General features: G+C 44.3%; 1 pseudogene; it reads left to right on the forward strand.

The window, feature by feature from the left end:
* The first annotated feature begins 12,555 nt into the window (after positions 1–12,555).
* LOC114563624 (uncharacterized) lies at positions 12,556–16,223 on the forward strand (annotated as a pseudogene).
* Positions 16,224–22,714: the final 6,491 nt, after the last annotated feature.

Consider the following 22,714-nt stretch of genomic DNA (forward strand, 5'->3'; position numbering starts at 1 on the left):
AACTGTTAAGGGTTCACAACTATATATTTCCTGGGATGAGTTGACATGTAAAGAAAAGAGAAGACAGCAGGTGTGTTTTTACCATCAGGACATCCCTGTCACCCGTCGTACAGGGGCTCTGTTACTCGGATACCTTTCATATTAACCTTTGATCCATAAACCTTCACTCCACATCCGCCTTTCTCTCCTCTGTTACCGTCACCTCTTTTGATTTTTAGTTCTCTTGTTTTACTTAAAATTTTTTGCTGTACAAAGTGTTTAAAATATTATTTGTATTATATGATGTTAGTATGGTAATGTTCTTTATTAAGGAAGAAGAAAATTTATTTTTGTTACTGGTCTGTTTCATAATTCTTTTCTAAATTGGTATTGTAAGATATCTATGCAAGAACTGTTAAGTGGAGCATTTTTATTTAAGAATGTAATATGTGTAATAAATGGTAGAATCTGGTCATGGCTCTCTTGTATTTTGTTCTTTTTAAAGGTTATTGAGAACCCATACTTAGAGGGACACTTTGCAGATTTCAAACCAGCTCTGTGTCAACTTTGTGTATGCAGGATGTTTGGCGTCCAGAACAGCGGAGGTCTGCAGTGTTGTTTAGCGTCATCCAGCAGATCTCAGCTCTGGGACCCATTTCGTGTAATCCGGCAGAGCTCCGTAGAACCTTGCTGCTCTGCTCCGCGGGGAGCTCCATGATGTCAACACTGCCATGACACAGAGCTGGGTTTAAATCAGCAAAATATCTCTTTAATGCTTAACACACTTAAAAACTGCAAACTCGCCGTTTGGTGAAATTCACCATTTTGAATGAAAAATATGGTGCCAGGATTTTTTTTCAATCCCTCTGCATAGAAATGTTTCGTCATTTTATAATGTAATCCACCTGGCAAATCACAGACAGACCTGTACGTGATGCAGGATCTTGTTAGGCTCAGTGAAAGCAGTGTTTCCTTTGCATGCGGTGTCTTAATGTGCAGATTTTTCTTAAATGACATACTTTGAGTATTGACTATTGTAATCATTCCTCCTCCTCTACATACTGGGCATGAAGCTACTTTGACAAAATCCACAGTCCTCGTTCTCTGCAGAAATGCATTCTGAAGTTCAGCTGAAGCTAATAGTAGTCTTCAGTCGTAGTTTGTCAAATTGAGTGGGTTAGCTTAACTAATGTACGTAACTAAAATAATGTAACTATTACGTAACCTTCTACACAAATATAATTTCCTAAACCTAACCAAGTAGTTTTGTTTCACATCATACTTGTTTAGAACAGCAACCATTTCACAATGTGTGCCAGTCGCACATTTCCCTCAAACGTAATTGAGAATGCAGTTTGGCTGTATGGGAATGTAATTTTTAAAAGGATTGATGGTTGGATGCGATGCAAGGTACCCACATAATGTACTATGTTCCCTCTATTTCATTTCACTTCAAGTGTTAAAATTGTTTAGATTTTCCTCTGGGTCACCTTTTTCAGATGGCAATTTCTGAAATGGTTTTAAACATGAAATATAAACTCCTGCAAACTATCAACAGTACACCTGTGTGCTGCTCAAAGTAAGGTTCTATCTGAACAACATGTATCTTTTCCTTTCATTTTCATCTCAAGCGCACCGAGGCAGGCACAAAACTGAGGGCCAGATGTACGTACATTTGCGAATGTAGCGTTGTCAGTGCTATGGCCAACCCACAGAAAGCGCACGCTGTGATACTTCAGCTTACGTCGTATTTACGAAACCTGCAGTTTATCGGGTAATCAGCGCCTTTCTCCGCCTACTATACCGTAAATTGCGCTGAAGCAAAGCGTTAAGTACTTGTGCTATGATACGGCTGATATTCCCACTGCTGATGCTATGACTGTTTGAAATGATCCTGATGCCAATATTTGTAATGTAGCGAGGAGTTTAACAACTGCTGGAATGGAATGTGAACGCTAAGTCGGAGATTCTTTGATTTCTTCCAGTAACTGTAATATTGCATGGCTGCTTAATCTGTAACGCTTAATGATTTTGTGTTCACTCAACTGAAAAAGTGTGATCCTTGTGGCAAACATCTTTTTAGCCCGTCTCCTTGGCCTATGTCTTTGTCTTGCTTGGATTACTGCTGCCATTTCACCAGGAGGCATATGCGAGGAAACACGCTTCCAGGTTTACACCTGCTTTTAAGAGGCGGACAATTTTCATTGCAAAATAGAGGCGCACTTTCATGGGCGGTTTTTGTACATACCGCAGAATACATAATTAGGCGCACTTTATGCTCCCCTCCAATCTCTTAATGGGAAACTCCCACTTTCCCCTTGACCCTCCCGTGAATGCATATGCATGACACGGAAAAGCGTACATACCACGCCATGCTTTTACACGCACATTGTGAAACAAATACGCCTGTAGTGGGCACAAAGCGTTAGTACATCTGGGCCTAAGAATATAACCTTCTACAAAATGACTGAAATCCCCCCCTGTATGGTCACCCAGATGACTTTAATTATGAGTAACATAGTAGCACATTTTTCCTTCGTAATGGCCATTTAAGGCAGATGGACACATCCTGTCCAGCCGCTGGCATGAGTGCAGACGTACGGAAAACCTTCATCCCATTACTACAACAGAAAGGCTCAAATTCTCAACACTGCTGGTAATTTAGGTCTTTATTACAGATTAAAACAATCTCATGAATATCTATAGCTCTCCCCTGCATGTAAATGGCTTCTCCTAGGCTGCTTATAGAGTCCTGGTCTTTAATTAGAGCTAGCTTGTCAATGACTGAGCTGACATACAAACCAATGACACGCAAACTAAATGAGGTAATCAAATAATTAATGGCTAATTGGGGATCAATTAAGCAGAAGTAAGGGAGCTCATATACGGTATCTGCTCTGTGAGTTTGTCCTCTTACATAGAAATAGCTAATTAACTAATTAAAAGGGACCAAATCGTAATTGTATTCCTCTGGAAGGACAGGCTTGATATTCCTTCCTCTGATTTAAATCATCTTAACTGGCCACTTGGCTTTTCTGTAAATACAGACTTTACATTTCTACACATGCTATGTTTACTTTGCTTACAGAATGCTTAAGATGCTGGATGAAGACATTTCAGCAAAGCCAACGCAGAGGATTATTATCATTTCTCAGCAGTGGGCTGTGTTGGCTAGAAAATGGAAATACACAATGATGATTTGTGTGGGCATTTTGAAGTTTTGCAAGCTTATTCAGTTCTTGTCAGAGGTAGAGAAGGAAGGCGAGTGAGCTGTTTATAATCTTATTCAGCAGCATTAGTCTGTGTAGTGTTGGTAAGTGTTTACAGAAACAGCAACCGTCAGCTTTCCTTAACAGCAGGAATAAACAGAAATGTGGTGAGTTGCCCCATGGCATATTCTATACTTATCTCCCAGAAGGACCACGTCAGCTCATTTGAGTGACTCTTAGACCGCACTGTCCACCACCACTTACCCATATAAAGCTGCTTTGTACTCAAAGAGATATGCTGTGCACAGAACAAAAGCAGCTTTAAAATGACTCATGATGACTATCTGTCTCTTTAGCTGCTAAATGCTCCGCTGTGTTCACTAGCACACCAGGTAGTGTATTGAGAGGTTTTAGATTTTTTCGCAGCAAACAGATGCCTCTTGCGCCTGAAAATGATGCTATGAGAGCAGTGAGAGTAAACTAAAATAGTAAAGTTGTGGTCCGGACAGCTAAACAATAACCTGAAACTCATTCCATAAAGCCGAGGGGAGCTGCGACCCTCTGTTGCATTGTTTTCATCTTGTCATTTGATTATAATCGCTTAGGGAATGAATGTGGTTATGAATGAAGTATCGTTATGGTATGGGGAGTGTTAGGCAACTAAAACACTTAGGTTTAGGTTAAAGAAAGATCATAGATAGTAAAAAGAAAAAACACAAATTGCAGGTGACAGGAGAAAAACCACAGTTTCCTACATAAAAGTCAGACTACTGCACCATCCACCACACCGACATCCACACCCGTACTTTACGCTTCACTTCATAAAGGGCACACTACTTCCTCTACTGGCACTGGACATAAATCATGAGGTACAAAATCATTACCTTGCTAGTTTTTTTTAAGATTATTTTTTGGGCATTTTAGGCCTTTGATTCAGGACCAATGAAGACATGAAAGGGGAGAGAGAAGGGGAATGACATGCAGCAAAGGGCTGCAGGTCGGAGTCAAACCCACGGCCGCTACGTCGAGGAGTAAACCTCTATACTGTATACATGCGTCTGCTCTACCAACTGAGCTAACCCAGCCACACCTTGCTAGTTTAACTTCCATGCAAATCCCATAGCCTGTCATTGAGGTAAGGTGGACGACTTTTTTTTTTTTACTTTGAAATCCACATTTCCAGGCAACTTCCTCCAAGAAGTGAAAGTCTGTTTGATCCAAAAATTAAAAGAAATCCTCCCTGGAAGAATCCTGTAAAAGATAAATGAGGTCTAGTTTGAAATCTAAGATGTTTAATCATTTTTGCTTTGGTATTGTAGCAACTTAGCAAAGTATCTCATCAATCTGAGCTGTGTGAGCGCACCCAGAGTTTCTACCAAACACACTGATCTAAAAATATAAAACTATGTGCACAATGTCTCTCAAACACACACACACACACACACACACACACACACACACACACACACACACACACACACACACACACACACACACACACACACACACAAATCCACTACCTGCTTGTTTTTCTAAGTGTTATTTTAGCAGTGAAGCTTTACAGCTTCTTTGTTTCAAAATGTGTCACAATAAGAAAGTATCAGCCTGGTGTGAAATGTACCAGGGTGTGTGGGTAGGTGGAAATTGTGGGAGGTAAGAAGCATTCATAAAAAAAAAACTAATGCATATAATTTGATTGCTTTTTAGTTTTCTTACAAAACATGAAGAAAAAACATGCTGTACCATTTTGTATGTATACTTGTTTCACCATCAGAGTTCATTTCTGTGTGCTCAGTTCAGAGGTCCAGAATGTGTTCAGCCTGTTTACACCAAAACTAAGGGTTCAGGGAAACTGCTTGCCTACTGTAAAATTACACCTTCCAACAATTTCCAAAAATGTCATTTACATGACACATCTTATTGCAAGCAAGTCACCAATCAGGCTTTGTCCAGAATTTTGACTTTTTCCAGGGTAAGAAAGGAGCCCAAACCTGGCAACCCCTTTTCTTTCACTCACTGTGACTGAGACTGGTGATTACAGCGAGCAGAAGTCTGATTAGTGTGTTACGGAAGAAAAGAAGATAACAGAGTCTTTCTTCAACTTGCGTCATGTTGTTTACTCTCAACGATCTCTACCGGCATCAGCAACTTGTTGGAGAAAACACAAGCAGCCCAAACTAGGGATAGACTGATTATCGTCCCTGGACAGAGGTGTCAAGTAACGAAGTACAAATACTTCGTTACCTTACTTAAGTAGAAATTTTGGGTATCTATACTTTACTGGAGTAATTATTTTACAGCATACTTTTTACTTCTACTCTTTACATTTTCACGGAATTATCTGTACTTTCTACTCCTTACATTTTAAAAATAGCCTCGTTACTCATATTTTAGTTCGGCTTGTTTTCATTCCGGCTCGTCATCGTTAAAAAAAAACACACACAAAAAAACCATAGACAGTATATAATGGACCAATAGACCCCGTTGCTCTGGACGGAGACCAGTGAAGGCTATTAGAAGCACTTTTCCGGTGATGGCCAGCTTTACTGCGCAGCTTCTAACTGACAGAGACAACGTAAATGTGACATGAGCAACGTGTCTGAAAGTTGTAAGTCTTCTGGTAGCTGTGACAAGAGAAATCTCAATAATTTCCAATCTTACAGAGATGGAGAGCGTAGGTATATGTAAGGAGATAACATAAGCACAGGCTAATTATTGCTAACTAACATGCTAGTTAACATTAGTAATTAAACCTAAACAGCTAATGTAAGTCGAAACTGCCTGCGAGCTTCTCCTGTACTATACGGTAATTCCTCTACTGTGCGACAGCAAGTCACTTGGTTATGACACAATCGTTAGCTTATTTTTACAAAAACGTCTGCTACGGAGCTATAACATGAGGTACAAGGTAATGGAGCGTTTTATACATTGTTGTGTTTCTTTAGAAATAAACAATGGACAAATAGAGTCTTTAAACGCTTCAGATGTAAAGTTATTCGCAGTCAAGTGACGTAAAAAAAAAATGGCGGTCAGTGGATTTCGGATTTCGGTGCCTTATTTAGGTGCCACTTAGATGCCTGCGCTTCTCTCTGATGCTCCGAAAACGGACGTTAGAGGGAACTGAAACATCGCCGCACGGGACGCTAGTTAACACTACAGTTGGCAGCAGCTAACGTTAGCCTACAGTTAGCTAGCAGCTGGAGTAAACACGGTTAAAATGCTGAGAGCTAAACGGTGTAAAGTGTGTCTGTATTTCACTGGAGAGGATTGTAACACCAGACCATAGCTGCCGTTGTCTGAAAAACACAGAAGAGATGTGTCACCTTTTTCAGCCCTTCTGAGTTTGCAGGTATGATTTTAATATAACATTATTATAGTCCTATGATTTTGTCCTAACGTTTTGGGGTTAAGCTGTTGTCCTTAATGGCATTGTTTCCCCCTTACATCAGGGGTCTTCAACGTTTTTTAAGCCAAGGACCCCTTTACTTAAAGTGAGATGTAGCAGGAACCCCCTACTACATATTGTATGAAATTAAGTTGCATATTAAACTGGGCCTACAATAACTGTTAGGGCAACCTAAAGCGTTCTTACATACCCTTTTTTCATAAGCTATTAAAATATTAATTGTTGGCATGATTTTATAAATCATATTTTAATGTTACATACTGTATGTGACATACTGTATGTGGCACAGTAAATCTAGGATTAACTGTATCTGTGGGCTGATATCTTAGGGACTACCTTACCTATAGGCCAGTAAGCTTATCATCAGTGGGAATTTATGTTTGCTAATAATATGTTGGAATTATGTTAAGGCATTTTAATTTTAAAAGACTCAAAGATAATAAAAAGACTAAAAAATTTACAATAATTTGGAGGGCCCCTGCAATGACTTTGAGGACCCCTTGTTGAAGATCTCTGCCTTACATTACTTTTACTTTTATACTTTAAGTAGTTTTGAAACTAGTACTTTTACACTTTTACTTAAAGGAACACGCCGACTTATTGGGAATTTAGCTTATTCACCGTAACCCCCAGAGTTAGACAAGTCGATACATACCCTTCTCATCTCAGTGTGTGCTGTAACGCTGCCTGACGGCTCCAGCGGCATCAGGCCATCACAGAACATGCAGGTGAATGGTTCCAGCAATCCTACTGCTCCGAATAAGTGACAAAATAACGCCAACATGTTCCTATTTACATGTTGTGATTTATAGAGTCACAGCGTGTACAAAAAATAACGTAACATGAGACACAGCCGTCTTCTAACTGTAAACAAACTGGGAACTATATTCTCAGGTGGAACAATTTTGTACTTGGGCGGAGTGATATGCTCGCAGCAAGCCTGTCTGAGAATATAGTTCCCGGTTTGTTTACTGTTAGAAGATGGCTGTGTCTCATGTTACGTTGTTTTTTGTACACGCTGTGACTCTACAAATCACAACATGTAAATAGGAACATGTTGGTGTTATTTTGTCACTTTTGTCACAATTGGGAGCAGTAGGCTAGTTGGAACCAGTTACCTGCAGGATCTGTGCTGGGCTAAGCTAATGCTGGAACCGTCAGACAGCATTACAGCACGCACGGAGATGAGAAGGGTATGTATCGACTTGTCTAACTCTGGGGGTTACGGTGAATAAGCTAAATTCCCAATAAGTCGGCGTGTTCCTTTAAGTAAAAAGCTTGAGTTGATACTTCAACTTCTACAAAAGTCTTTTCAAACCCTAGTATCTATACTTCTACTTGAGTAATGAATGTGAATACTTTTGACACCTCTGTCCCTGAACGATTATCAGGCCGTTTTTTGCAGATTATCTGTATCAGCGTTTTATTTGCCTGTTAAATGTCAATTAAAAAGTGCGCTACTTTGGATCGGCTACAGCTTTGAGTCTGTTCCTCTGCTTCGGTTTCACTCACCACTGAGTCTGACTTAATGTCCCACGCACAACACTATCTGACTATCTTTTAGTGTGTATTATGTTGAAAGTTTTCAATTTATTAAATAATTGCTTAAAGCGTTCTAACAAAGTTTTATTATTAAATAAATGTCTTTTGAGCACATGTTCTGCAGCCAGAAGTGTATTAATCCATAACTATTCCGTCTTGTAAAGTAGTAGCCCACTGAGGAGTTTGTTTCGATGCACTCGTGATGTGTTTGTGATGAATAGAAAGGAAACCTGATCTCCCACTGTGTTGCTCTTGGACAGGTGTGTTTCTCTGCCGTTGGTTTCCTAGTGTTCTGGGTCGTTTCAGGCTGCCAAACTCAATACAGCTCCTGCCAGCTTGTGGAGGTGGGAACTCTGATTAGTTGTGATTCTGTCTTCCTGCGTTTCAAACACTATTGCTTCATGATAGACTCACTGTTGATAGCGTTTGCCTGCTCTCCTCTGCCAGAGTTTTGTTCCAGTCTTACTCAAAACAGTTCTGTTTTACCACTAAACTAAATTCTTTAGTTTGTTTCTGGCTATATTGCAGCGTGCATGTATTTTTATATTAACACGGGAAGGGGGGGCACAATTACTTTTCAGAGGCAGCAGCTTAGTCTGCAAAGGGTCAAAGTTCAAAAGTGTGGACTCATGGGGTCACTGGAGCAGAGAGAAGCAATCTGTGTAACTTCTGTCTTTACATGATCAGATAGATTAACTAATTACAGCGAGTGTCTGCGGAAGTCTTTAGCTTATCTGCTGCTTACAGCCCCTCAGGAGGTCAAACACACATTACCTTGCTATCACCGCTAATCTCTGTCTCCCTGTCGGTCTCTGCTCCCTGCTCACAGGGACATGCACAGGTATGAGCTATTGTTGCCCGTAGCCCATTTGCCCTGATTGGTTCAGCTGCCCCTCTGGTGAAAGAGCCTAAATAAACTTTTTTCTTTCTTTTTGTGCTGTTGTTGTTACATCAATACGATAATACGCCCATCAAGTTAAATCAAATTAAATTGCTATATCATCAAATCTTGCCCTGTGCCCCCGGTCACGTGACTTTGTTTATATTCCCACACATGGAGCACCGCGTATGAAAGAGAGGGAACGCCAAGCCCTTCTGCCTTCACGTGAGTTTTTAAAGTTATGGAGATTATGACTTATGCCCTGAATAACCAAAAAAATCCACTTGAGATTTGAATAAAGTGCGCCTTCAGCTTGTAAGGTTTGCATCATATCGCGCAGCATTGCCTTATATTTACGTAAAATGCTATGTTATTATAAGCTAATGACAGTCTATGTTGCAGTAGTAGGCTAACGTAGCTACGTTACGTCTGTTACATTAGTGTGCGTTCTGTAGAGAAGAGAGAGGCTCAGGGATGGGATGGTTTGGGCTCTTGAATCATGGTAGGTTATACGTTGTTTACAGTCAATATGTTATTATTTTATGTAAGCTCCAGTTCACAGAGCATTTGAGAACCTGGGGATTGAGTACAATACTGTTACTGGCTGTAGTCATGTTGTAATTGATCTTTTTGTACAGTATACTGTATAAGTTACTTTATTCAGATTCTAATAATTCTATTCAAGATGAGGCCTACCACAAGGCTACAGACCAGAGAGGGAGGGAGAGCATGCGGAGCATCACTCAACAAATCAGACTTCTATATAATGGGCGTTTCTCAATCTGTGTTCTTCTATTGACTTGTGTTCTTGTGTCCCTGTGAAACGTCATCTTGTGTTGCCAAAGTACTGTCCCAATACACAAGTTCGCATTTCACCAAGAACAGTTAAGATTCCCGGAAATGTTCTTGACACGCCCATTTTACCGAGGATGCATCGGTTGGTAACTTGTATGAACTTCGCAGCACCCGTATCCCAACATTCATTTCGGCATTCAATGATGGTCGGGTTTCCGGTATGTAGACAGCCGAAAAAAAAATTTCGCCATCTTATTCATCACTAAATTCACTTCTGAGAACATTTGAGGCGAGAAATGAATGGTTTAGATTTCGAATATAGGCAGTCTTGTGAAAATCTTTGCAGAATTGACCATTTGCTCCAAAGTTTTCGGAGCTCCATAAAGTGACGCGGCCGCCAGCTTGCGTCTCCCGGGGCCGCTAGCGTCTGCCGGGGCCGCTAGCTCATCACTCGGACAGTCACACTCTGAGACCCCGCTGTAAGCCGGAGGTCTTTTAAACCGGTCCCGTAAATAAGAGGCTTTTATTTCACCGTTGACGGATCGTTTGTTTAAATATCACAACACATGTCCATCATAAGATTAACGGGAACCTGTGGTTAACTGTCTTTTCGGAGTTAAACTCCACAAGCACACACACACACACACACACACACACACACACACACACAGTGCAGCAGGTAAGAAATATACCCGTTTCTTTTCGGGAGAGTTGTTTAAATTATGCCATAGGCTATAGCCTACATTAGATTTTGTATTTAGTTCATATTTTTGGTGTATTTGTTTTCTGATTTATTAGAAGTTGAGTTTCAGTCTGTATGATAAATGAACAGTTGTACATAAAGTGGTAACATGCTATGACAGATTATGTAGACTAAAGGGGAGACACCAACCTTTATAATTTGAATTGCTAATTTCCATCTCCCTGGGCATATACAGTGCACTACAATAATATAGAAATGATAATTCCACATAACATTAATAGGAACACATAGGACACACCACTGCATATGCCTACTTATTTTTTTATTTAAACTGACTTAAACTTATACACTAATAATAGTAGGGATCGCGTTCCACTCTTTTGAATAAGTAAGGGGTGTTTGAGCTAAACCATTAACAATCAAATTAAAGCTCAATTAGTTTTATTTTTCAATATTATTGCAATAGTTGTAGCATTATGAGGTTTTCTTGTCCGGAGATTGTTTTAATACAAAGTGGTTATATTGTTGTGGTTTTTATATCTAGCTGTTATTTTGGACCCCTGCAGGTAGCCTCTGTGCTGGGGGTGTTGAGCAATAACAGGAAGAACGCATCGTCTCAAACTGTTAACAGCGTTTTCTGTGCTTGTGAACTTGCGAGTTCATTCTTCCAAGAACAACCAGCAAGAACGTTCTCCCCAAGAACACAAGTCCGTTCTTTGCATTCTTGAGATTGAGAAACACCCAATGTGGTGAGTGTTCTATGAAAGGGCCATGTCAGTAAAAGCGTGATAAGGAAAAAGATAGATGCCAATAGTATTCTTAATTTAAAGATACATTATAGATGTGATGATTAGCGGAAGATAGTGGACCCAAATGCAGGGAGAGGCAGGCAGGCAGGAGATGGTTTGAGCTTGAGGATTTATGTTAACAGAAAACGGCAGTACAAAGACTGGAAAAAGCACACGGAAAAACTCTGAGGGAAAACTTACAAAATCACGCAGGGAGAAATAAAAAAACCAACGGCAACAGGCTACAACACGCTGAGCGGACCAGGACACAAACAGACACAAACTGACGGGCAAAACACAAGACAATCTGACAGGAGACAAAGGGAACACAGAGGTTAAATACTTGAGGTAATGACAAAACAAGGAACAAGTAATACAACAGGTGAAACACATTAGGATAGGGAGAGTAATCAAAAAGGGTGGGAAAACACAGGAAGTAAAACCAGATAAGACAAGACAGAAAACCAGACTTTCACAATAAAACAGGAAACATAAAAACAAACCGGAATACACAATACAAACAAGACAGAAAAGTACACAATCGCAATAAGACAAAACAGGACCAAAATACCAGACAGAAATAGAATAAAATACAAGGCACAATACCAAAACCATAACAAGAGAACTTATTCAGAATTATAATGTTTCTTTTGGAGAAATCTCCATCTTTGAAGGCTGGGGGAGGGGGATTGCCTTTTTTTCCAGATTAGAGCAATAGCCCCTCCAAATGTCTATGCACATCCCTGCTCCACTTCAATACCTCTCTCTCACAAACATACACAGTGCATGTAGTTACCTACTTTCTGTGGTGAACTGATTTATTATACGTCATGTAAACAAGAAGACATGTTTCCTTTACTCATGTTCAGACACATAACCAGCTTTTTAATGGGATTTGTTTTTTCGTGTGCACATGTGCATGACAAAACTTCAGTAAGGGAAAGTACCTCTGGGTCATTTTGGGAATAAACTGGAAAGATAATTACTCATATTCAAAATAATGAAAACTACAAACTGAGTCAAGTTGATTTTGAGTCAAGTTATACAACTGAAAACATAACAGTAAAGGTTAAAAAAAAGGTTTCCATAGCTAAATATCAAACTGCATAGTAGAATTGAGACAAAGTAACCCTGTGGGCTCTTTCTCTACAGAACATGTCCTCTTACTGCAGCATCAGTCTAAATACTCACACCGAAAAGGTCTCCATCTTAGGTCACTAATACACTTATAATAAGCCAGCCTAAGTTAAGAAATGTACAGTGCCCGGAGCCTCCTAGTGTTGTCAACACCTCCTGCCAGCAGCTCACCTGCCACCATAACCCAAGAGACAGCATCTCCTGACAACCCACAGGGCCTCCAAAGCCAGCAAGCTGCAACCATAGCAACTGGCTGTGCCCCTTCGGTCCAACCAAGTATCCAGTGGCAACAATGTGAGGAAGATGTAAGCCAGGTCCTGGAAGTGACAGCCAAAGGGGACGTGGACCACCGACTGAGAACGATGACCACCCTCATAGTGAACATCACAGATGAGCGATTTGGAACCGAGGCACCCAAGCCTGCTCCATCAGCATATACCCTCAGCCACAGAGTAAAGAAAATCCAATGCCTCAGGGCAGAACTCAGGCTGCTAAAGAGGCAATACAAGTCAGCAGGGGAAGTCGCGAGAGCCGGCCTAGCGGACCCAATTGCACCTGACTGCAGTACGCAGATCGGGGTTGGGCCAAATGTGGGCGGAGCTAAACGTTTGACTCCGTGGGCGCGCCATCTGGTGGCGGACATCAGGCAGCACATTCTCAAACGTCAATGCAACACCTTTATAATGTATATTATATATAGATATATAGATTATAATAAATAATGATATTTGAATTGTATAAAGGAAAAAAGAACGGGGTTGGGTTTAGGAAAAGAAGAACGGGGAAAGCAAACATGACTCCCGGGAAATGAGCCCTGGTCTCTGGGGAACGCCAGACAACAACTGACGGTTGTTAAGGCAGAGGCGGAGTGGCAATCGGGAAAGTCTGGACGAACTAACCTGCCGGCTGCCTGCCCACGAACGGACACTGCCTGCCCGCGAACGGACGCTGGCTGCCCGCGGACGGACGCTGGCTGCCCTCGGACTGACGCTGGCTGCCCGCGATGTTTTGGTTCCACTCCGCCGCTGGGTTAAGGAAAAGGATAATGGGGAAAGCAAACGTAATTCGCGGGAAACGAGCCCATGTCTCTGGGGGACGCCAACAACGGACAGTTGGGTTAAGAAAACAACAACGGGAAAAGCAAACTTCACACGCGTGAAAAGATCTCCGGTCAGCTTGAAAGTCCTGTGTTTTCCCCTCAGACCAATTGCCAGAGTGATAGAGAAATGGCTCTGCCAATTGCTATTTGGCAAGTGGGCGGAGTCAAACGTTTAGCTCCACCCACATTGAGCCACTCCTCTATCTGCGTACTGCAGTCAGGGCTTACTCAGTGGACCTGAGAGCAATCCTAAGGAAACAACTCTTGACCTTACGGAGGGCAGAGTGCCACAGAAGGAGGCGGAAGGAGAGAGCCAGGAAAAGGGCAGCATTCTTGGCCAATCCATTCAAGTTGACCAAGCAGCTTCTTGGCCAAAAGAGGGCTGGCCGCCTCACCTACTCCAAGGATGCCTTAAACGACCACCTCAAGGCCACATATAGTGACTCCAGCAGAGAACAACCACTGGGTCCGTGCGATGCGCTGATAACACCACCAGAGCCTTCATCAGACTTCAACCTGAAGGAGCCCAGCCTAAGGGAGGAAGTGGTGAGGAGAACAAGATCGAGCACAGCACCAGGCCCAAGTGGAGTGCCCCATAAGGTGTATAAGAACTGTAAGAATTGTGGCCAAGAGGCTCTCCAACTTCCTGTTGAGCAATAACTACATCGACACATCTGTGCAAAAGGGAGGTATACCAGGAGTTCCTGGTTGTCTGGAACACACAGGCATGGTAACTCAGCTCATCAGGGAAGCAAGAGAAGGCAGAGGGGACCTGGCTATACTGTGGCTGAACCTTACCAACGCCTATGGCTCAATACCCCACATGCTGGTGAAGGTCGCTCTGGAGAAACACCATGTACCGCAGAAGGTGAAAGATCTCATCCTGGACTATTACAGCAAGTTCAGCTTGAGAGTCTCCACTGGTCAGCTAACATCTGATTGGCACCAGCTTGAGGTGGTGATAATCACTGGCTGTACCATCTCAGTGACCCTCTTCGCGCTGGCAATGAACATGCTTGTCAAGGCAGCGGAAACTGAGTGCAGAGGCCATCTCAGCAAGTCCGGAGTAAGGCAACCTCCCATAAGAGCCTTCATGGATGACCTCACAGTGACAACAACGGCGGTACCAGGAGCCAGGTGGATCCTCCAGGGGTTGGAGAGACTCACGGCATGGGCATGCATGAGCTTCAAACCTGCAAAGTCAAGGTCTCTGGTTCTAAAGAAGGGGAAGGTTACAGACAGATTCCGCTTCAGGCTGGGAGAACACCAGATCCCGTCAGTCACAGAGAGACCAGTGAAGAGCCTTGGGAAGGTCTTCAACTGCAGCCTGAACGACAGAGACTCCATCAAGGCATCCGGTGCTGACCTGGAGGGATGGTTGAGAACAGTGGATAAGTCTAGGCTCCCTGGAAGATTCAAGGCTTGGGTTTACCAGCATGGAATCCTCCCAAGAATCCTCTGGCCTTTGCTTATCTATGAGGTCCCCATGACCGTGGTGGAAGGTTTTGAGCAAAAGGTGAGCACCTATCTACGCAGATGGTTGGGTCTGCCGTGTATCCTAAGTAACATCGGGCTATATGGGAACAACAAGCTCATGCTCCCTTTTAGCTCAGTCAGGGAGGAGTTCATTGTTGCATGGGCACAGGAACACCTGCAGTACTCTGGATCCAGAGATGCCAAAGTTTTCGGCGCAGGGATTGTTGTGAGGACAGGGAGGAAGTGGAGGGCCGCCGACGCAGTCCACCAAGCAGAGACTCTGCTGAAACACAAGGACATCTTTGGAACTGTGGCGCAAGGCAGAGCCGGACTTGGGAGCTTAACAGCGACCCAATATTACTCTGCAAACTTCAGTCGAGGAAGAGCAAACTAGCAGAGCAGTGTCACCTGGAAGGACATCTGGAATTGGAACCCCCAGAGGATCAAATTTTTTGATTCAGGGGGTCTATGATGTCCTTCCAAGTCCATCCAACCTGTGCACATGGGGCAAAATAGAAACCTGCATGCCTCCTTTGTTCCAAAATAGGAACATTAGAACACATCCTGAGCAGCTGCTCCAAGGCGCTGGGTGAGGACCGGTATCAATGGAGGCACGACCAGGTCCTCAAATCCATCGCTGAGGCAATCAGCAAGGGGATCAAGAACAGGCGATACACCCAACCTACAGCCAATGCCATTCACTTCATCAGGGAAGGACAAAAGCCAGAGAAGACACTGAAAAACTGCTCTGTAGGTTTGCTCTCCACGGCCCGAGACTGGCCGATGACGGTCGCCCTCGAAAGGCACCTGAAAATCCCAACACACATCACCCAGTCCAAATTGAGACCTGACATCATCTTGGTCTCTGAGGCCACAAAACAACTAATCCTGTTAGAGCTGACAGTGCCCTGGGAGGAAAGGATGGAGGAGGCGCAAGAGAGAAAGAGGGTGAAATATCGAGAACTGGTGGAGGATTGTCGGAGGAAAGGATGAAGGACCAGGTGTATGTCAGTAGAAGTGGGCAGTAGGGGATTTGCCAGTCACTCCCTGAGCAAGGCCTATGGCATGCTGGGCATAACAGGTGCTAGCCAAAGAAGAGCCATAGGCAACAACGTGGAGGCAGCAGAAAAAGCATCCAGATGGCTCTGGTTAAAGAGGGGAGAGCAGTGGGGGCAGTAGAATGCCACTTGGACACAGGCCGGGGTCTGATCAGCCTCGTTCGGGTCGCCAGGTTGAGGGTGTCTGTTGCAAGACCCGAAACACCCAGTGACTCCTGGAAACAACACTGATGATGTGTCCAAGGTTGTGCATCAGAAGATGTTTTTGTAACTCAATGAGCAATACATGATTGCACAATAAAATGCAGTTGTAACCTCCTCCATGCGGCACACACAGAAAATGTATAAACACATTCAAATATTTAAATTAGAATAGAATGAAACGATGTAATAGAACAAAGTATATAAAAGTAGCACTAAAGAGATAATCTAAAAGATAATCGTATGACTTTATTTTTAAAATATTACCAACTTTAATTTCAAATCCTCCCTGTAAATTGTAGTGTAGGTGGTATCGGAGAAATCTGCTCACTGACCAGCTGCATGTAAACGCAGGTTTACTGTTTCAATACTGTATCTTACTTGAAACTTGCGTTCCACTGCAGTGGCATGCTCTTGTAATATCAACAGGCTGTCACATACTATACTTGAATTTGAAATACACAAATCAACGTTTATCTTTCCAAGTAAACACTGACTCAAGGAGATTGATCCATACTCCTTCAAATGTATGACGTTTTTGCTGATTTTGCTATATGTAAATTGCATGACGGCGTCCTGCTACCTGAGTCATTAAACTGCACTGGTGATTTGTGTCACTTTTTTTTGGCATGATCATACTGCCCTCATAAGAAAATAGCACTGCAGAGTCTTACAGGACGAACACACACATGCGGACACACAGCTCAAGTAAGCTAAAGCGCCAGCCTCCCTGAATGACGACGTAGAATTGAAATGTAATCAGGTGACATTACATCTTTATCTGGAACAGTAATCTGGCAAATCGTCCTCTTTGTGCAGACAAATGTTCTGCTTATCACTGAGAGTCAAATATCGAGCAGTGATGTTTCTACCTTCGTCTCCCTCTGTCTCAGTCAGACCTTCTGCCATTTGGTTATCTTTATCACCGGCTGTACTGTAAAGCTTTAAATTATTCAGTGCACAGATCGAGAGAAAGAGAGTGGGAAAGGGGGGGAGAGACATTATCTTTGACAGCAGCCTCTATTTTCCTCCTCTTCTGTCTCACTGCACATCAGATCAGACAGTGTTTACCAGAATAAACCCTGTCCTCCTTCCTACGATACGATACGATACGATACAACTTTATTGTCAGCCAAAGGCTGAAATTCTTTGCTCTCTCATTCACTTGTTTGGTGTGCAGTTATTACTGGACAGACGCGTTAGGTTTACTCAGCAGCTGTAGATTATCATCTCCTGCACAGTGATCCTGATCCACATATGATACAGTGAAACATTCAGAAGCATAATGTTGATGCACTGATACAACCAAAGACTCTGGTGCTGGGTTCCACTGACTGCCACAGCACCCCCTGCCTTACTCACCTAACGTAGGGTATACTGCAGTATAGAGCGTCTCTTATCCTTTCCAACGTCTGATTCACCAAATTATTTTTAACTCACAATTTTGGGAATTTAAGTCTTATAACTTCTGTCTGTTGTTATATAGTGTCCCAGAGTGATATCTGTAGTGTATCATAGTGTTATTGTCAAGTGCCTGGTAAGGTTTGCTATATGTCTTTTTCTTATATGGTGTCCTACAATGTTTTCTCTTGTGTTCAACAGTATTTATTTTTATTGTACTTATTACATGGGGAAAATAGAGACACTGCTGGTACACTTCCATATCAGCATGGTGTTTGTTAGTCAATGCACAGCGAGACAGCTTGAGCATGCAAAAATGTGAAATTTGTCTTCAGGCAAGCATAATGAACGGAGGTTTAATATGAGCTTTTCTTACAAGGAAATTCCTTTTTTCCTTAGTACCAGATTATGTCCAGGAAACTTTCTGGAAAATTATTAAGAACAATATTCTAAGATTACAGACTAAAATAAAGCATTACAAAATGTTCTGCAGTGTAGTGTTGTTTATATGACATCTTAACTGTTTAAGCAGCTCCAGCAGGGGACGCCAAACTTCCCTTTCCCGAGCAACATTAATCAGCTCCGACTGGGGGATCCCGAGGCGTTCCCAGGCCAGGTTGGAGATATAATCCCTCCACCTAGTCCTGGGTCTTCCCTGAGGCCTCCTCCCAGCTGGACGTGCCTGGAACACCTCCCTAGGGAGGCTCCCAGGGGGCATCCTTACCAGATGCCCGAACCACCTCAACTGGCTCCTTTCGACGCAAAGGAGCAGCGGCTCTACTCCGAGCTCCTCACGGATGACTGAGCTTCTCACCCTATCTCTAAGGGAGACGCCAGCCACCCTCCTGAGGAAACCCATTTCGGCCACTTGTACCCTGGATCTCGTTCTTTCGGTCATTTGCCTTCTGGCTCAGCTCTCTTTTCATCACAACGGTGCATTAAATTGAATGTAATACCGCACCCGCTGCGCCGATTCTCCGACCAATCTCCCGCTCCATTGTCCCCTCACTCGCGAACAAAACCCCAAGGTACTTGAAGTCCTTCACTTGGGGTAAAGACTCATTCCCTACCTGGAGTAGGCACTCCATCGGTTTCCTGCTGAGAACCATGGCCTCAGATTTAGAGGTGCTGATCCTCATCCCAACTGCTTCACACTCGGCTGCAAACCGATCTAGTGAGTGCTGAAGGTCACAGGCCGATGATGCCATCAGGACCACATCATCTGCAAAGAGCAGCGATGAGATCCCCAGCCCACTGAACTGTAACCCCTCTCCACCCCGACTACGCCTTGATATCCTGTCCATAAATGTTACAAACAGGATTGGTGACAAAGCGCAGCCCTGGCGGAGGCCAACCCTCACCTGAAACGAGTCCGACTTACTACCGAGAACCCGGACACAGCTCTCACTTTGGTCATACAGAGATTGGATGGCCCTGAGTAGAGACCCCCTCACCCCATACTCCCGCAGCACCTCCCACAGTATCTCCCGGGGGACCCGGTCATACGCCTTTTCCAGATCCACAAAACACATGTAGACCGGTTGGGCATACTCCCAGGCTCCCTCCAGGATCCTTGCGAGAGTAAAGATCTGGTCCGTTGTTCCACGACCAGGACGGAATCCGTATTGTTCCTCCTCAACCCGAGGTTCGACTATCGGCCGAACCCTCCTTTCCAGCACCTTGGAGTAGACTTTACCAGGGAGGCTGAGAAGTGTGATACCCCTGTATTTGGCACACACCCTCTGGTCCCCCTTTTTAAAAAGGGGAACCACCACCCTGGTCTGCCACTTCTTTGGCACCGTCCCAGACTTCCACGCAATGTTGAAGAGGCGTGTCAACCAGGACAGCCCGTCCACACCCAGAGCCTTGAGCATTTCTGGACAGATCTCATCAATCCCTGGGGCTTTGCCACTGTGGAGTTGTTTGACTACATCAGTGACCTCCGCCTGGGAAATTGACAATGATCCCCCATCATCCTCCAGCTCTGCCTCTAACAGAGCTGGAGGCTAACAGAGGGCGTATTAGTCGGATTCAGGAGTTCCTCAAAGTGCTCCTTCCACCGCCCTATTACCTCCTCAGTTGAGGTCAACAGTGTCTAATCCTTACTGTACACAGCTTGGATGGTTCCCCGCTTCCCCCTCCTGAGGTGGCGAACAGTTTTCCAGAAGCACCTTGGTGCAGATCGAAAGTCCTTCTCCTTGTCTTCTCCAAACTTCTCCCACACCCGCTGCTTTGCCTCTTTCACGTCAGAGGCTGCAGCCCTTCGGGCCCTTCGGTACCCTGCAACCGCCTCTGGAGTCCTCTGGGATAACATATCCCGGAAAGACTCCTTCTTCAGTCGGACGGCTTCCCTGACCACCGTTGTCCACCACGGTGTTCGTGGGTTACTGCCCCTTGAGGCACCTAAGACCCTAAGACCACAGCTCCTCGCCGCAGCTTCAGCAAGGGAAACTTTGAACATTGTCCACTCGGGTTCAATGCCCCCAGCCTCCACAGGGATGCACGAAAAGCTCCGCCGGAGGTGTGAGTTGAAAGTCTGTCGGACAGGGGCCTTCTCCAGACGTTCCCAATTTACCCGCACTACCCGTTTGGGCTTACCAGGTCTGTCCAGAGTCTTCCCCCACCCCCTGACCCAACTCACCACCAGATGGTGATCAGTTGACAGCTCCGCCCCTCTCTTCACCCGAGTGTCCAAAACACACGTCCTCAGATCAGATGAAACGATTATAAAATCGATCATTGACCTTTGGCCTAGGGTGCTCTGGTACCAAGTACACTTATGAACATCCCTATGTTCGAACATGGTGTTTGTTATAGACAATCCATGACTAGCACAGAAGTCCAACAACAAACAACCACTCTGGTTTAGATCAGGGAGGCCGTTCCTCCCAATCACGCCTCTCCATGTGTCTCCATCATTGTCCACGTGCACGTTGAAGTCCCCCAGCAGAACAATGGAGTCCCCCACTGGAGCCCCATGCAGGACTCCAGTCAAGGTCTCCAAGAAGGCCGTATACTCCGAACTCCTGTTTGGTGCATATGCACAAACAACAGTCAGAGTTTTCCCCCCCACAACCCGCAGGCGTAGGGAGGCGACCCTCTCGTCCACCGGGGTAAACTCCAACGTAGCGGCACTCAGCCGGGGGCTTGTGAGTATCCCCACACCCGCCCGGCGCCTCACACCCTGGGCAACTCCGGAGAAGAAAAGAGTCCAACCCCTATCCTGGAGTATGGTTCCATAACCGAGACTATGCGTAGAGGTAAGCCCCACTAGATCTAACTGGTAGCGCTCCACCTCCCGCACCAGTTCCGGCTCCTTCCCCCACAGAGAGGTGACGTTCCACGTCCCCAGAGCCAGCGTCTGCTGCCCGGGTCTGGTCCGTCGAGGCCCCTGACCTTCACTGCCACCCGTGTGACAACGCACCCGACCCCAGCGGTTCCTCCCACAGGTGGTGGGCCCATGGGCTGGAGAAATGGGAGCCACGTAGCTTTTTTGGGCTGTGCCCGGCTGGACTCCGTGGCAAACCCGGCTACCAGGCGCTCGCCGACGAGCCCGCCATCTGGGCCTGGCTCCAGACGGGGGCCCCGGGCTTCCTCCAGGCAGGGTCACTCCATCTCTACCTCGTTTATTCATTGGGGTTTTTGAACCATTCTTTGTCTGGCCCCTCACCTGAGACCACTTTGCCTTGGGAGACCCTACCAGGAGCACACAGCTCCAGACAACACAGCCCTCAGGTTCACAGAGACACACAAACCTCTCCACCACGATAAGGTGATGTTCACGGTCCTAAAATGTCAAAACGTAAAATCAACATATGACAAAAAGTATCAAAAACTGAACTCTAGATGGATCATCAGCCGAAGAAATGTCACAGAAAACCTCAGAGGCATCTAGTTTCACAATGATGGTAGAGCAGTTTGAGCTGGTTTGAGATCTGTAAAGTTTCTGTTCATCAATGGGATCCCTCAGCTTCCAGAAACTACATTTTATCATAAAATGTGTGTTGAAAATCTTGGTCCATCATGAACCTAAACTCACTGTCTCTTCATCATTTAGGTCAGGAGCTGTCCGTGCATTTGACTCACCTTTATAACCACAGCATGCCCACTTTTACAGAAATTTAAACATAGAGATATAGAGAGACATAAAACAAATATATATATTTTTCTTCTTCCTCTTTGATGCGTACATCCCAGCTGGTGGAGCTCTGTCGGTAGTAGTTCGCTGACAGGGCTGTAGTCAAGTCCACCTTTGTCGAGTCCAAGACCAGGACTAGTCGAGACCGAGTCCAAAGAGATTAAAGTCCAAGTCAAGACCGAGTCCAAAAAAGTTGGAGCCCAAGTCAAGAGTCCAAATGAGAGACAGTCAATACCAAGACAGAAAAAAACGGAAACGTGGAGTGGAATGAGCGTGACTAGAGTCTCTCAAAATCTGACGAAAATCTTTTAAACTGACCTTTGTTGATCTGAAATGAAGACAGATTCAGCAACTCCATGACCTATTTCTCGCTTAAAATGTTTTCAGAACCACGTTTCGGTGAACTATTTTAGCACAATATGAGATTGTATTCTGAACAAGCCACCATGACAGTCTTTGAATTTCCAGAGAAACCAGAACCACGTGACGCGTTCGTCCAATCAGCTGCCGGTTTTCATTTTGGGGCAACAATACAGATTAGCGCCGCCTGCTGTTATGGAGACGTATTACGTCTCGTCTCTTTGGTGAGTTCCGAGGCACTTTTTTGTCCAACTCGGGGAGACTGATCAGTCAATCTGCCTTTTATGCCGAGGGTTGGCCGTCTGGTCGGTGTGTCTGGGCCTTAAGACCCGTAAGCAAAATAATCATAACCCAAAGGAATAATGGCCAAAACAACAAAATCAGACCCAGGTTGTTAAGAATAACATGGATTTTCCTTTAATCAAAAAACCTATCGACTCTCCTTAGATGTAAGTTTGTAATGGAACTCCTGCCTTTGATAAGAGGCCTGAAAGAGAATCATTGGATTCCTCCCGTCCATGAAGCTAAAAGCCTCAAGCTCT

Source organism: Perca flavescens, chromosome 11 (assembly GCF_004354835.1).
Source record: "Perca flavescens isolate YP-PL-M2 chromosome 11, PFLA_1.0, whole genome shotgun sequence".
Lineage (NCBI taxonomy): Eukaryota > Metazoa > Chordata > Actinopteri > Perciformes > Percidae > Perca > Perca flavescens.